The sequence below is a fragment of the Helianthus annuus genome, chromosome 12 (assembly GCF_002127325.2).
Source record: "Helianthus annuus cultivar XRQ/B chromosome 12, HanXRQr2.0-SUNRISE, whole genome shotgun sequence".
Lineage (NCBI taxonomy): Eukaryota > Viridiplantae > Streptophyta > Magnoliopsida > Asterales > Asteraceae > Helianthus > Helianthus annuus.
In genome coordinates, this window is record NC_035444.2 from 53704811 (window position 1) to 53718542 (window position 13732).

The 13732-nt window shown below is 38.2% G+C and overlaps 1 long non-coding RNA gene across 1 annotated transcript; it reads left to right on the forward strand.

Moving 5' to 3' along the window:
• The first annotated feature begins 5582 nt into the window (after positions 1 to 5582).
• Positions 5583 to 6171, forward strand: LOC110892903. Its single transcript, XR_004874101.1, has 2 exons — positions 5583 to 5699; positions 5787 to 6171. It is a non-coding gene; the product is annotated as an uncharacterized LOC110892903 (long non-coding RNA).
• The last annotated feature ends 7561 nt before the right edge of the window (positions 6172 to 13732 follow it).

The following is a 13732-nucleotide window of genomic DNA, read 5'->3' on the forward strand; positions in this document are numbered from 1 at the left end:
TCCAGGGCCATAATTATCTGTAGATCTTGTACTGGCACCTGTAGTCAGTAAGATCTACAGTTAGCCGTCTAGAAGTCTTAAAACAATATTTAAATTCGGTCTGTAATAATTAAGAATCTGAGTTGTCGGAACAGTTCCCATATTGTTTAGTTGATTTCTATGATAACTTGTTATTATTTGGGACACGGTATGGGACGTGTTATATAACTGAATTGTATGATAGTTGTTGTGGAAACTTCTGAACAATCTGTTTCGCTCAGTGCCGCGCCCCGATGATTCCGCCATCGGTTGGGGTGTGACAGTTAGTAGAGTTCTCATACAATAACAGTTACCACACCAGCATACAAGCCGCTCCATTCGAGGCATTGTACGGACGTAAATGCCGGTCACCTCTCTGCTGGGCAGAGGTGGGGGATAGTCAAATCACAGGTCCAGAAATGGTAGTTGATGCTACTGAACGAATAGCACAGATACGACAACGCATGGCGGCAGCTCGTGACCGTCAGAAAAGTTACGCTGATAAGCGCAGGAAGCCACTCGAGTTTCAAGTTGGAGATCGAGTGCTACTGAAGGTCTCACCCTGGAAGGGTGTGGTTCGTTTTGGTAAACGGGGCAAGCTCAATCCGCGGTACGTCGGACCGTTCGAGATCATAGAAAGAATAGGCAAAGTGGCCTACAAACTGAATCTACCAGCTGAACTCGGTGCAGTTCACAACGTATTCCACGTGTCGAATCTGAAGAAGTGTCTGTCAGATGAGACCCTCATAGTTCCTTTGAAGGAACTCACTATCGACGAACAGTTGCATTTCGTCGAGGAACCTGTTGAAATCACGGACCGGGATGTCAAGGTCCTCAAGAACACCAGAATACCTCTTGTACGAGTTCGTTGGAACTCCCGTCGTGGCCCAGAGTATACCTGGGAACGAGAAGACCAAATGGAACTCAAATATCCCCAGTTATTCCAGAACAATGCAACTGCTACTGAGGCTGAAGCTACTACTGAATTTCAGGACGAAATTCCAAATCAACGGGGGGATGATGTGACACCCCAGGAAAACCAGTAAACGATACAACTTACCTAGCTTCCTCAGTAACCGCATGCTAAATTTCGGGACGAAATTTCTTTCAAGTTGGGGATATTGGGACAACTCGAGTTTCCAAGATTCCACTTTCGCAGTTATTGCATGTTAACTGTTTGTCTAGTTGCTTAGTTACACAATTTGTTGCTTTGTACCTGTAAACGTTGTGATTTGATAAAGTGTATTGTAATTGTTGCATGGTTATGTGTTATGTTACGAATGATTTGACAAATACATGAACTTGGTGATGAAACTGTAAATTATTATGTGATGGGTGTGCTTTATGTAAAAGATGATACTTAGGGGTGAGTAGAGTAGTTAGTGAAATCTTAACAACTCTTAACCCTAATCTCCTTCACCAATCATCACACAAAATCAACATACGTACTTTCACATCATCCTCTCCTCTCCTACAACCATCTTCTTCATCATTGGCACAAGCTCTCAATCATCACTCTTGATTCCTCTCTCTATCTAGAATCAATCCAAGGTAATCGTTTAATAGTTATTTGTTGTTAATCATTGATTGTTTGATTCATGCAAAAACCCTAGTTCTTCATACAAAACCCTAGTTCTTCATACAATAGTTCTGTGTTTATTGATTGATTCTGATTCTTGTGAAATGGTTATGATTGTTGTGTAATCATTTGCCTGATGATTAAGATGCATGATATGTTAGAACTGTTGATTGTTAATTTGATTACTGCACTGGCCAATGCATGAAATTAGGGTTTCTTGATCGAAGAACGTAACTGTTACATTGAAGTTGAACATTCGCATGATTGATTGTATGATCCGAACTTTGTACTACTTGTAAAAGTCTGAACTTTATAATGCTTGTAAAGGTCCGAACTTTCATTAAGATGCTTGGTCCGAATTTCTGTTTAACACTTGGTCCGAATTTCATAGGTAAAGGGAGGTCCGACCTTTGTGATGCATGTGAGGTCCGACTTTTGAATGATATACTTTTCATATGTCCGAATTTTGTAAGTGTGTTTACTCATGATATGTCCGAATTTTAGAATGGGGATATGTCCGAATTTTTCAAGAGATACCTAGTCCGAATTTTTGAATGAATTGCATGAGGGTCCGAGTTTTGTATAAGTAACATGGAGTCCGAGTTTTATAGCTTGATGGTCTGAATTTCTTGTGATTCATCTAGTCCGAGTTTATGCTTTGTAGATCTAGTCCGAGTTTATGTGATATGTTATGGTCCGACCTTGTAAAGGGGGTGATGCTTGTCCGAATTTTAAGTGATGTGTGCCTTGTCCGAATTTTAATTCTTGATGCCTTGTCTGAGTTTTTATGCTTTGATGGTGGTCCGAATTTCATATGATATATGTATTCCGAACTTTACAAAGTGATGTATGATCCGAGTTTACTTGTAAACACCAGTGTTAGAGCCTACTGTATGTTTCTGTACATTACAACATGCTACTGTATGCTACTGTATATGACTGTAGGATACTGTGTGTATGAACAATCTATGTCACGTTATTCTGTACACGATTATCACACGGAATCACAGTTGTTTGGACATTAAGGAGTTGTAAACCCTAATTGAACGTAAACACTCACATCGGGTTTATATGCAATGTACCTTAGGTCGTGTGTAACGGACCTAACCATTTATTAACACTAGAAGCAATAACATACCGAGCAAACCAAGGTGAGTTCACGCTCTTACTAAGGCATGGGATTCCCGGGGTTGGGAATGGGATTGACGGAATAGATTTGTACTTACACTGTTACTAGACTATCTACCATCGTCCTCGGATGCGCAGGATATATACGTAAAACCTACGTATACTTGTACACCTCACTGTCCTCAGGTTGCGAAGGACACTTACGTAAAACCTACGTAAACTTATACTCACTACTGCCTCGGGTTGTGTCAGGCACTTACGTAAAACCTACGTAAACCCCCGCGTACCCCTGTCCTCGGTTGTGAAGGACACTTACGTAAAACCTACGTAAACTTTGTACGTACTACTGTTCTCGGTAAGAAGAACACTTATGGTTACAAATAGTCTAGTGTATATGCAACTATGGGAAGCGCCCACCAATAGAAAGTACTATCGGCCCAGTAGAGCCACACGTTACGAAACGAACTTACTATTACGAACTTACTTTCTGTGAACTTGCTCAACTAGTTGTTGACTCTCTGTTACATGCCTTGCAGGTTGTTAGGTATACATGGAGCTTGCATGGGGAGGGGCGGTCGTTGTGGACAAGGATCGTGATTGCTTTGATTAAACATTTGACATTTCATACTTTACTTATGTTGGGCTTTTACTCATATGCTTCCGCTAAACGTTGAATTTATACTTATGTTTGAAACACCTTTCATATGGATTGGTTTGCTTAAATTACATTACTTTTACTATTTACGTTGTTCTATATGATTGGTGGTTTGATCCTGGTCAGTCACGCTCCCAAGCGGTAGTACTCCGCGTGTGTATTTTGGGGGTGTGACATAATTAATCCATCTTTTTGGACTAAAAATTTTATTATTTGTGACATGGTTCTGGTACCGACTTTGTTGTCTAGCAGTTTACTGAACTACCCGTGCAGCTTAACGGGTATTTACTTATTTTTTATATAAAAATCTTGTTTAAACTAGAAGCTTTAGGAATTTTAAGAACTTTGATATTTTATATAAAAATATCTACAAGGTTTTAAGCTCTAATATTTTAAAGTAATGTGACACTAGGTAAAAATAGTCCACCAAAATTTTTAGTTTATTGTTCGGGTGAAAAAGTTGGTTCAGGTCCTGTACCGGGTTAAATACTGACACCGTGTTTTGTTTAAGTAAATACATGACAAGAATTATTTTTGCACACGTTTTATCATCCGAATAATTAATCCAACTTTTTGGACTAAAAATTTTATTATTTCTGACACGGTTCCGGTACCGGCTTTGTTGTCTAGCAGTTTACTGAACTACCCGTGCAACTTAACGCAACAAGATTCGATTGCGGATTTTGTGTCATTTTTAATACCCATTATATTATTTATGTCAAATAATATTTATTTTTGGGTTTTCGGACAGTTACTGTTTCGTTCTGCGGAATGTTGTACACTTCCGTAGGATTGCTGTATTTTTCTGCGGACTTGGACAATTTGGTTTTTAATTGGAATTTTCTAAATAATAAGGCACATATTATTTTAGACAAAGCTTTTATAGAATATTTGTGTAGACATATCTGTATGTCTTGTTTTTATCGTGTCAGACTGTACCGCGACTAGTATTGACAAGTATCGTTTATTCGCGTTCCCATTGTTAGTCAAGGATATTGTTTCTAATCGCAACGGATTTGTTATCATAATTCACTATCATTTTTATAATTCCTATACTTTTAAGACTTAATTAATTAAAATCAAGTAAAACACGTGAAAATAATAGTTGTTCAGGTTGTACGGAATTACCGGAATTTTGCTGATTGTCACATGTAGTATTAACAAGCATCCACCTTGTACATGTATGGAAGGGTTTGAACCAAGAAATCCAGAAGAATGGGAGGCGTCAGATTGGGTAAGTGGGTGTATACGCAAAAAGCTTCTGCAGTGTGGTAATAGGAGTGGTAATTGGGATGGTTTTTGGAAAATCGCAAGAGTGAAGGTACCAAACACACGACGGGCCTGGTATAATGTGAGCATGACCCTCGGAGAATGTGAGATAGCTTGCAAATGGAACTGCTCTTGTACCGCTTATACAAGTTTGGATATCAGAAATGGAGGAAGTGGATGTTTGCTATGGCTTGATGAGCTTTTGGACACAAGAAAATATGATGTGGATCAAGATATTTACATAAGAATGTCAGCCTCAAAATTAGAAGGTCCATACGTTATTTTATAAAAAATGGACTATCATTGTCTTTTTAGCTTATGCGCTAAACGATTATTATTTCTTATTGAAAGGTCTTGTGAACTCCCAGCCCGATCTCGACGAATGGAAAAGAAATTTTATACTAGTGCTTTTAACTACATCAGCTCCGCTACTTCTCTTTGTTGTGGCATATGCATGTAGAAGGATAAAGAAAACGCCTCACATGAAAGGTCAAGGTAACACCAAGTAGCAAGTAATGTTAGCACATTTGCATGTTTATAGGATACGAAATTTAAAAAGTAAAATCTTTTTTAGGAAAGTGGAATGTGCATGATGAAAAGAACACAAGTTTGCAGATGGAACAGCTTGATGATATACAATGTTTTAGCCTATATGAAGTAGCCAGGGCCACAGGTAACTTCACCGTCTCCAATAAGATTGGACAAGGTGGCTTTGGTCCGGCTTACAAGGTAACTTCTTTATGCTTCTTAAAAAAATGCATTGCTTATTCCTATCATGAATGAAAAGTGTAAACTCTTCAGAAATACAAGTTATCGTAAGCATAATTGTATTCTTTTAGGGTGTGTTGAAGGATGGAAGAAAAATAGCTGTCAAGCGACTCTCATAGAGTTCCCAACAAGGGGTTGATGAGTTCAAAAATGAGGTCATCTATATTGCAAAACTTCAGCATCGGAATCTTGTGAAGCTTCTTGGATATTGCATTCATCAAAATGAACTTATTTTGATTTACGAGTACATGACTAACAAAAGCTTGGACTGGTTTCTATTTGGTTTGTCACTCTCAATGGTTTTACACAGTATCTTACTTTCAAATTTTATATAATAACACGTAACATATAGTAGTCACCTATCGGCAGATGAAACCAGAAGCTTGATGCTTACCTGGCCTCAACGTTTCAATATAATAGAAGGGATAGCTCGAGGTATTCTCTATCTACATCAAGATTCCCGCCTTCAGATTATCCATAGAGATCTCAAGGCAACTAATATTTTGCTGGATGGTGACATGAATCCAAAAATATCTGACTTCGGCCTAGCCAGAAAGTTTGTAGGGCATGATAACACTAATAAGACAAAGAAAGTAGTCGGAACACAGTGAGATTATGCTCCTCAGTGTGAATACGTTTTTTTCCTAGAAAAGAACAAAGATGAGATACTAATCTGTAAATTTATTTTGCTTGACATCTCTGTAGTGGTTACATTTCTCCAGAGTATGCAGTGCATGGTCGTTTCTCAATTAAATCTGATGTATTTAGTTTTGGTGTTCTGGTGTTGGAGATAATTTACGGGAAGAGAAACAGAGAATTCTCTCATAGGGGCCATAGTGATAACCTTCTTGGACATGTAAGTTAAGTTATAGACCAGGAACTAGTGTTTTTTTAATGTGTTTGGTTGGATGTAGGCATGGAGACTGTATAAAGAAGGAGCTCTGATACCACTTGTTGGATCATCGTGCGACCTATACGAGTCGATCAGAAGAGTTTTTAGTCCATATCAAAGGCGGAATCAATGATACGAACTTGATTACAGCTTGATTCTCCTTAATTATCTTCTTTTTATTGATTTCAAAGCTTTACAGATCGTTTGACAAACTGGCAGCACCTCGGCTCTGAAATCCGGATCGTTACAAATGATGAACCATGCTCAGCTATTTATAGAGTGATCATTTCGTACGAAATATTGCCCATTTCGTGCAAAATGACCTATACACATACAAATCCTACTTTTCCGTATACTGAGCACTGGTTTATCCTATCTAGACATACGACTCGATAAAGACGAAGTTAACAGACATTTGTGCACCAACAGATTCCCCTTGGAAGTTGACGAAGTCTTTGGCATCGAGTCTTCAGTCTGTTCGCTCTTTCCAATTTATTTGACACTGTAAGCATCCTTCAATCTCTTTATCTTCTAATTCTCTTGATCAGATCTCTTGATTTCAAATTTTAACAGCATCAGCAGCTAGCATTCAATCTTGACTTTAATAATCTTCAAACTCCCCCTTGAATGTTGATCCAGATCACGTCTTCAGACTCCCCCTTTCAACAAGATGGGATCACGTATTCTGGCTCAAACTTTATTAAGACTTAGCCACGGGGATCTCGCTTTGCTGCTTTCACAGGTTCAACACTGTTTCCTGCTTCTCAGAAATCTGACATTATAATCTTTTTACATTTTGACTTCTTTCGTTGTTGTTATCAGTTTTAATAATCCACTTAAGTATCCAGATCCAAATTAATGACCTTGGAAACTTAATTTGCCTACCAAGTCCAACTTAATGACCTTGGTTGACCTGAGACAAAAACAAAACTGACTTTTGTTCAATCAATTTCAAAAACATTATTTTGATCATTACAAGTTTCAACTTAATGAACTTGTTTTGACTTTTCAATTTTAGATTTAACATGATAAGCTCTCAACTCATCTTCCAGCTTAGAAAAAACTTCCTGCATCTGCTTCAAACTGAGAATCTGAAGATCAGCTTTCCACTTTGGTTTGTCGAAAAATAAAGCAGAAATGTAAAATCTTTTTGGATTTTTAATAAAATTTCTAAACTAGAAAGCTATAAACTCTTTTTGGGTTTTGAATGTTAAACAGAAATGAAATGCAATAAATGTAAACTATTTACAAACATATTTTTGTTGAGCGTGTTAGGGAATCATATCAGCTATCGACAAGTTACTAGTACCGTTAAGCTTTGATTTCATATTCAGAATTAAACAATTCGCTTAGATTGTCGATATACTGATCCATTTTAAATTTTCACACAAATTTCAATTTGCTCAGGATACGTATTTAGTGTTTTAGAGACTTAGCTTATACACGTGTACCATCTCAGAATATACTCCCGTGTCCACACTAATGATATCTGTAAAGGGGTAAATGTGAGACCATGAGAGCTCAGGCTAGAACTTCCGTTCGTACAGAGAGATGATGGCTCGACTTTAGGTGGGTCCCCTTTGGGGATCTTTTATTTCAACAGCACATGATTTAGCATTTTGCAATGTTTCATCATTTTTTTATGATGAGGGTGAGCTTTAAGAATAAAGCAAATGCAGAGCATTATACTCGGACTAGGCTATTGCTCCCGCAAAATCAGAAGTCCTGGTATAATACCCAGATACCATCACGAACAAAGACCTAGTATGTCAGAAATAGAGTCTTTCAAACAGGATTTCAGGGGTTACCTATATATCCGAGAGATGTTCCCCACGAAATAAGCAAGTGATGATTTTAGGTTTATATCCCGAACAAACTTACTAAGTGTGTAAAAACCTATCGGCACATCATCAGCGAGACTGCTTAAAGCTTTAAAACTTTACATCTCTTTAGCGTACTACAACTGTCTAGCTGATGTACTATCATTTTCCCTTTTTACACAAGCTCTTTTTCAGTTTTCTATTGTTTTTTGAATTTTGACATATTTCATGTTTTTGGATTTTTGAATTTTTTTATTGTTTTTGTATTTTCTGGAAATATAACCTACCTCCCCCTAAATACCAAAACAAGTAAAAAATCGACAAACCATTGCAGATTGCTTTTCAACATCATCTACAGTGGTACCTTCATCTACGCCAAGAATCCCATCCGATACCGATAAAAGCTTCATACCGTTCAGTTTTAAAAGATACTTAAAACGAGTTTTATCAAACGCTTTGGTATGTAAATCAGCTTTTTGTTCATCAGTGTGATTTTCTCAATTCATACCAACTTCTTCTCGAAACAATCTCGAATGAAGTGATGACGAATTTCTATGTGTTTCATTTTAGCGAGATGAACAGGATTTTTTGTTATGTTTATCGCTGCCTCATTATCAACAAAGATAAGGGTGTTAAGAAATTGCAAACCATAGTCGTGCATCTGTTGCTGGATCCACAAGATCTGAGAGCAGCAGCTGCTAACAGATACATACTCGGCTTCACATGTGGATAAAGCTACAGAGGTCTGCTTCTTACATTACCAGGTGACCAATCGTGGTCCGAAAAACTGATATCCCGCAGTTGTTGATTTAGCGTTAACTTTGCTGCATCCGAAGTCGGAATCAGAATACCCTTCGAGGGTGAAGTCGCCTTCTTTTGGATACCACAACCCCAATGATGGAGTTCGTTTCAGGTAGCGCAATATCCGTTTCATAATCACCATATGCGAAGCTCTGGGGTTTGACTGAAACCTTGCTGCGAGGCAGGTTGGATACATGATATCGGGTCTTGAAGCTATCAAATACATCAACGATCCAATCATGGAACGATACATCGTTTCATCTACCTTCTCTCCGGTGAGATCAGGGTTTATCCCATGGTTCGTCGCTAACGGGGTGGAAGCTGGAGTAGTCTCGGACATCCCAAATTTCTCCAAGATATCATGAACATACTTCGTCTGATGTATGAATATTCCCTCGGGTAGTTGATCAACCTGAAGCCTCAAGAAGAATTTCATCTCACCCATCGATGACATTTCAAATTTTTGCTTCATAACTTTTTCAAACTCTTTGCACAGATCTTCATTTGTTGACCCAAATATGATATCATCTACATATATCTGAACTATCAGAAGATGCCCGTCAACTTCTTTGGTGAAGAGAGTGGCATCCACTTTTCCACGGATGAAGCTGTTGGCAAGCAGGTGTTGAGACAAAGTCTCGTACCAGGCTCTCGGGGCCTTGTGTAAACCATACATCGCTTTATCCAGTAAATAGGCCTTATCTTTGTGGATTGGGTCGGTGAAGCCCGGTGGTTGTCCGACATATACCTCCTCTTTTACCTTCCCATAGAGAAAAGTCAATTTAACATCTAGCTGAAAAACTTTAAATCCTTTCCAAGATGCAAATGTTAGGAAGATTCTAATCGCTTCAAGTCTAGCAACGGGATCATACACCTCTGTGAAATCTATACCCTCCTGCTGACTAAAGCCCTAGACTACGAGTCGAGCTTTGTTGCGAATAATAACCCCTCGGTCGTCTCTTTTACACTTAAACACCCACTTGGTGTTTATCTTCCTGTGACCATCAGGCAAGTCTACCAATTTCTACACACCCAACTTCTCAAATTGACTCAGCTCCTCCTGCATCGCGTTGACCCAAGAATCTTCAGTTAGTGCTTCTTTATATGTTCTCGGTTCAATCTGCGAAATAAAACAACTAAGTGAAAACTCAGTTTGTAACGAAGCAACTGTAGAATAAAAACAAGTAAGGCCTTGGTCAGTTTGTCGTCTAGTGCGGACGCCTGATTGTAATTCTCCTATAATCAACTCTTCTGGATGGTACGAAAGAGTTCTCGGCATCACCTCGCTTGGAACATCTACCTCGCCTTCCAAATTTGTGACATTCTAATTTGCACCTTGTTCACTGACTGGAATTGTTTGACTTGAAATCTGGATTTGCTCCCCCTCAGAATCTGAATCACCACGATCGAATATTGGCCTATTATCAGATTCTAGATTATCGTTGACCGCCGTCTGATTGTCAGGAGCATGTTCTTGTTCTGAAGATTGTTGAATATCATCATGATCTCCAGCATTACTTGGACCGGCTTCATCGTCATTTGAAGTTTGTCGTTGACGCCTAGAAGATTCTGCTGGAAACATTTCTTGTGATGACTCATACTCTCTTAGAATATCCAACTCGTCAAAGAACTCTGGTTCTTCCTCCATGTCGAATGAATCCCACAGAGTGTCATAATTGAAATGCCATGAGTCGCCGGGATTCTGCGGTGGCATTGTGTAACCTTGGCATTCAACATTATGTGCTTCAATAATCCGCTTCAAGCTTGGAACAAAGACTTGTTTCAATGGACTTGACTAACCCACGAATATTCCTTCTATGCTCTTTGGACAAAATTTTCCGAAAGGTTCTAGAACTATGCAGGGAGACCCAAACGGTTCCAGATACTTCAGGTTTGGTTTGCGGTTGTTTATCAGCTCGAAACACGTCTTGTTGAATTTCTTCACTGTGAGAACCCGGTTGAGTGTATAGCAAGCGGCTGACACTGCTTCTGCCCAAAAGTTGACAGGTAATTTTGAATCAGCAAGCATCGTCCTGGCCGTTTCAATTAGTGTCCTATTCTTTCTTTCTGCTACTCCATTTTACTGTGGAGTGTAAGGAGCACTAAATTCTTGCAATATACCTCTCTCATCACAATACTCTTCCATTTTGTTGTTCTTAAACTCTGTACCGTTGTCACTCCTGATTCTTCTAATTCGAGTTTGGTACAAGTTTTCATTTTTTCTGAACAACGCCATCAAACTTTCGAATGTTTCATCCTTTGTCTTCAGAAATGATACCTACGAAAATCTGGAGTAGTCGTCAGTTACTACTAGATAGTAGAGATCACCAGTTATGCTTTTGATGTTTACTGGACCAAAAAGATCCATATGGAGTCTCTCTAACGGTCCCGAAACTGAGTTGACTTTCTTTTGAGGGTGTGATTTCTTCTTTTGCTTGCCTTTGATGCAACTAATGCACTCCCCTTCCAGATGGAAACTTTTCAAATGAACACCAGTTACTAAGTCATTGTGCACTAGGTGATTCATTTTTCGCAGGTGAATGTGGCCCATCTTTCGATGCCATAATTTCGATTCTTTTTCCGTTGCTCTTGACATGAAGCAATGAGCCTGACCCGTGGTAGTAGTAGCTACGCTCATGTCCAACACATACAGATCATTGACTCTAGGTGCTCTCATGATAACCCATTCTTCAGGAACAACAAACCCTGATTTCAAAATCAAACATTCCTTATCTGTAAAGTGCATTGTATACATACGATCATAGATCTGAGAAATGCTCAGAAGATTGTTTTCAAGCTCGGCGATGTAGTTCACTCTTTCAAACGTGATAATACCATTAGATAGAGTTCCTTCACCAATTATTCGACCACCTTGATTACCTGCAAATCCTACATATCCTCCATTAAACCCTCTAACATCGTACAATAGGGTTTTCTTCCCTGTCATGTGCCGAGAAGCTCCACTATCCATAATCCAACGTGAAACGGATCTTGGAAGCTCCTGCACATATCACAAACACTTAGTTAGATTTTGATGCCACCCAAGCCTCTTTTGACTCAGGTAGCTTGACATTAATAACAGTTCTTTTGGTGAATAATGGAGGAAAATTCTTGTCATTCATCTTTAAGCTCTCTTCAGACCCAATCTCAACCTCTTTGTATAAAAAGAAATCATTTTAGGAGGTTGACCAGATGATTGGTCATTCTTTGAAACATCTTTCTTCTTAGAAATGAACATTTGTTTTTCAAGTTTCTCATAGTAATCCAAAGGAACATTCATCTTTACCGGTGTGGTAGAAGATGATTGTTTTGTAGACTCTGAAACCTTTGATTTTGGAAAACTTTTTTTCTTTTCAACGGATTTTGGCTTCCATGCTTGTTGAGATGATGCAACCCGCTTGTAAAACTTATCATTTTTAGTTACCACATTCTTTACAGGTTCAGTTTTGAATGTTGTGTTTTCATTTTTCAAAACTTTCTTCTCAACAACCATTGCAGCTTTGCCTTTTACATCAACTTTCCTTTTCTGACTCTCAACAACTTCAGACTTAGGCTTTAAGTTGGTACACTTTTGTGCAATGTGACCAACTTTGTTGCATTTGAAGCATGTACGGGTATTAACTTCCCGACTTGTACCTTCAGTCTGAGGCTGTGAGGCCTTCTTTTCAAAGAACTCTTTATTTGATTTTGAAAAAATCTCAGATTCTTACTCAAAAAGTGAGCTTGAACTTGAACTTTTCACAAAAACCTTTTTATCAACAAACTTTTTGTTTTGAAAGTTCCTTCTTTGATAATTCTTACCACCCTGATATCCACCCGACCATCTGTTTTGGTTGTTATAAAAACGTGGTGGTACAACAGGTTTTTTATAGTAAGATTTATCTTTTTCAAAGTTCAATTGTCTTTCAGCACGTTTCAAATCTTCAGTTTCAGACACATCAATTTCGACCAACTTGAACACATTTTTCAATTTGTCCACATTCACATTCTCCAACGGAAATTCAAGATCTGAATACAACTTATCCGATCCCAACATCTTGTACATTACAAGAGTAGGTTCTTCACTTAAGTTGTTTTTGAATTTCGATTTCGAAATATATTTGTCCAAAAAGCATTCATCATCCTCGGTTGTGTCACTGTCGGATTTCAAAACATTTTCAACCATACTTTTAACAACTTCCGATTGAACACTATCTTCATCGGATGATGAAGTGAATGTGAAATCAATTGTGTCTGGAAGCTTAACTTCATTTACTTCTTCATCATTAACCAACCCGGATTTTTTCTTTGAGAAATTATTTAACATTGGTGGTGGAACCTGATGATACCCAACCCCAATTCCATCCGAGTATACATCTTCGCCTGCTTTGTTCTTCCTAATTGGTTTAGGAATGATATGTTGAAGAACAAAACTTGCGGAGTTGTAACTGTTGAGTTTCAGATTGATGCGTTCATTTTCAATCTTAACTTCTTGAAACTGAAGCTTCAGCTTAGCAATCTCATCCAACTCTTGGTTTATTTTCTCTTCTTTTGACCTAAGAACTCCTGACAGTTGCAAATTTTCTATGCTTTTTTTAGCATTTCTTTCATCAGAATCTTTTACCGTTCTTTTTAGCTTCTCATAATTTTCTGAAACTTGACGGTTTTCATGAATTAACTTTTCGTTTTCTTTCCTGATTCGTTCTACGTCAATTTTATCATTTTAAATTTTCTCAGTTAGATCTTTTAATCAATCATTTGAAGCTTTCAACATTTTGTCACGACTCAAGATCTGATTTTCAACATTTCTGACTTTTTCTGTC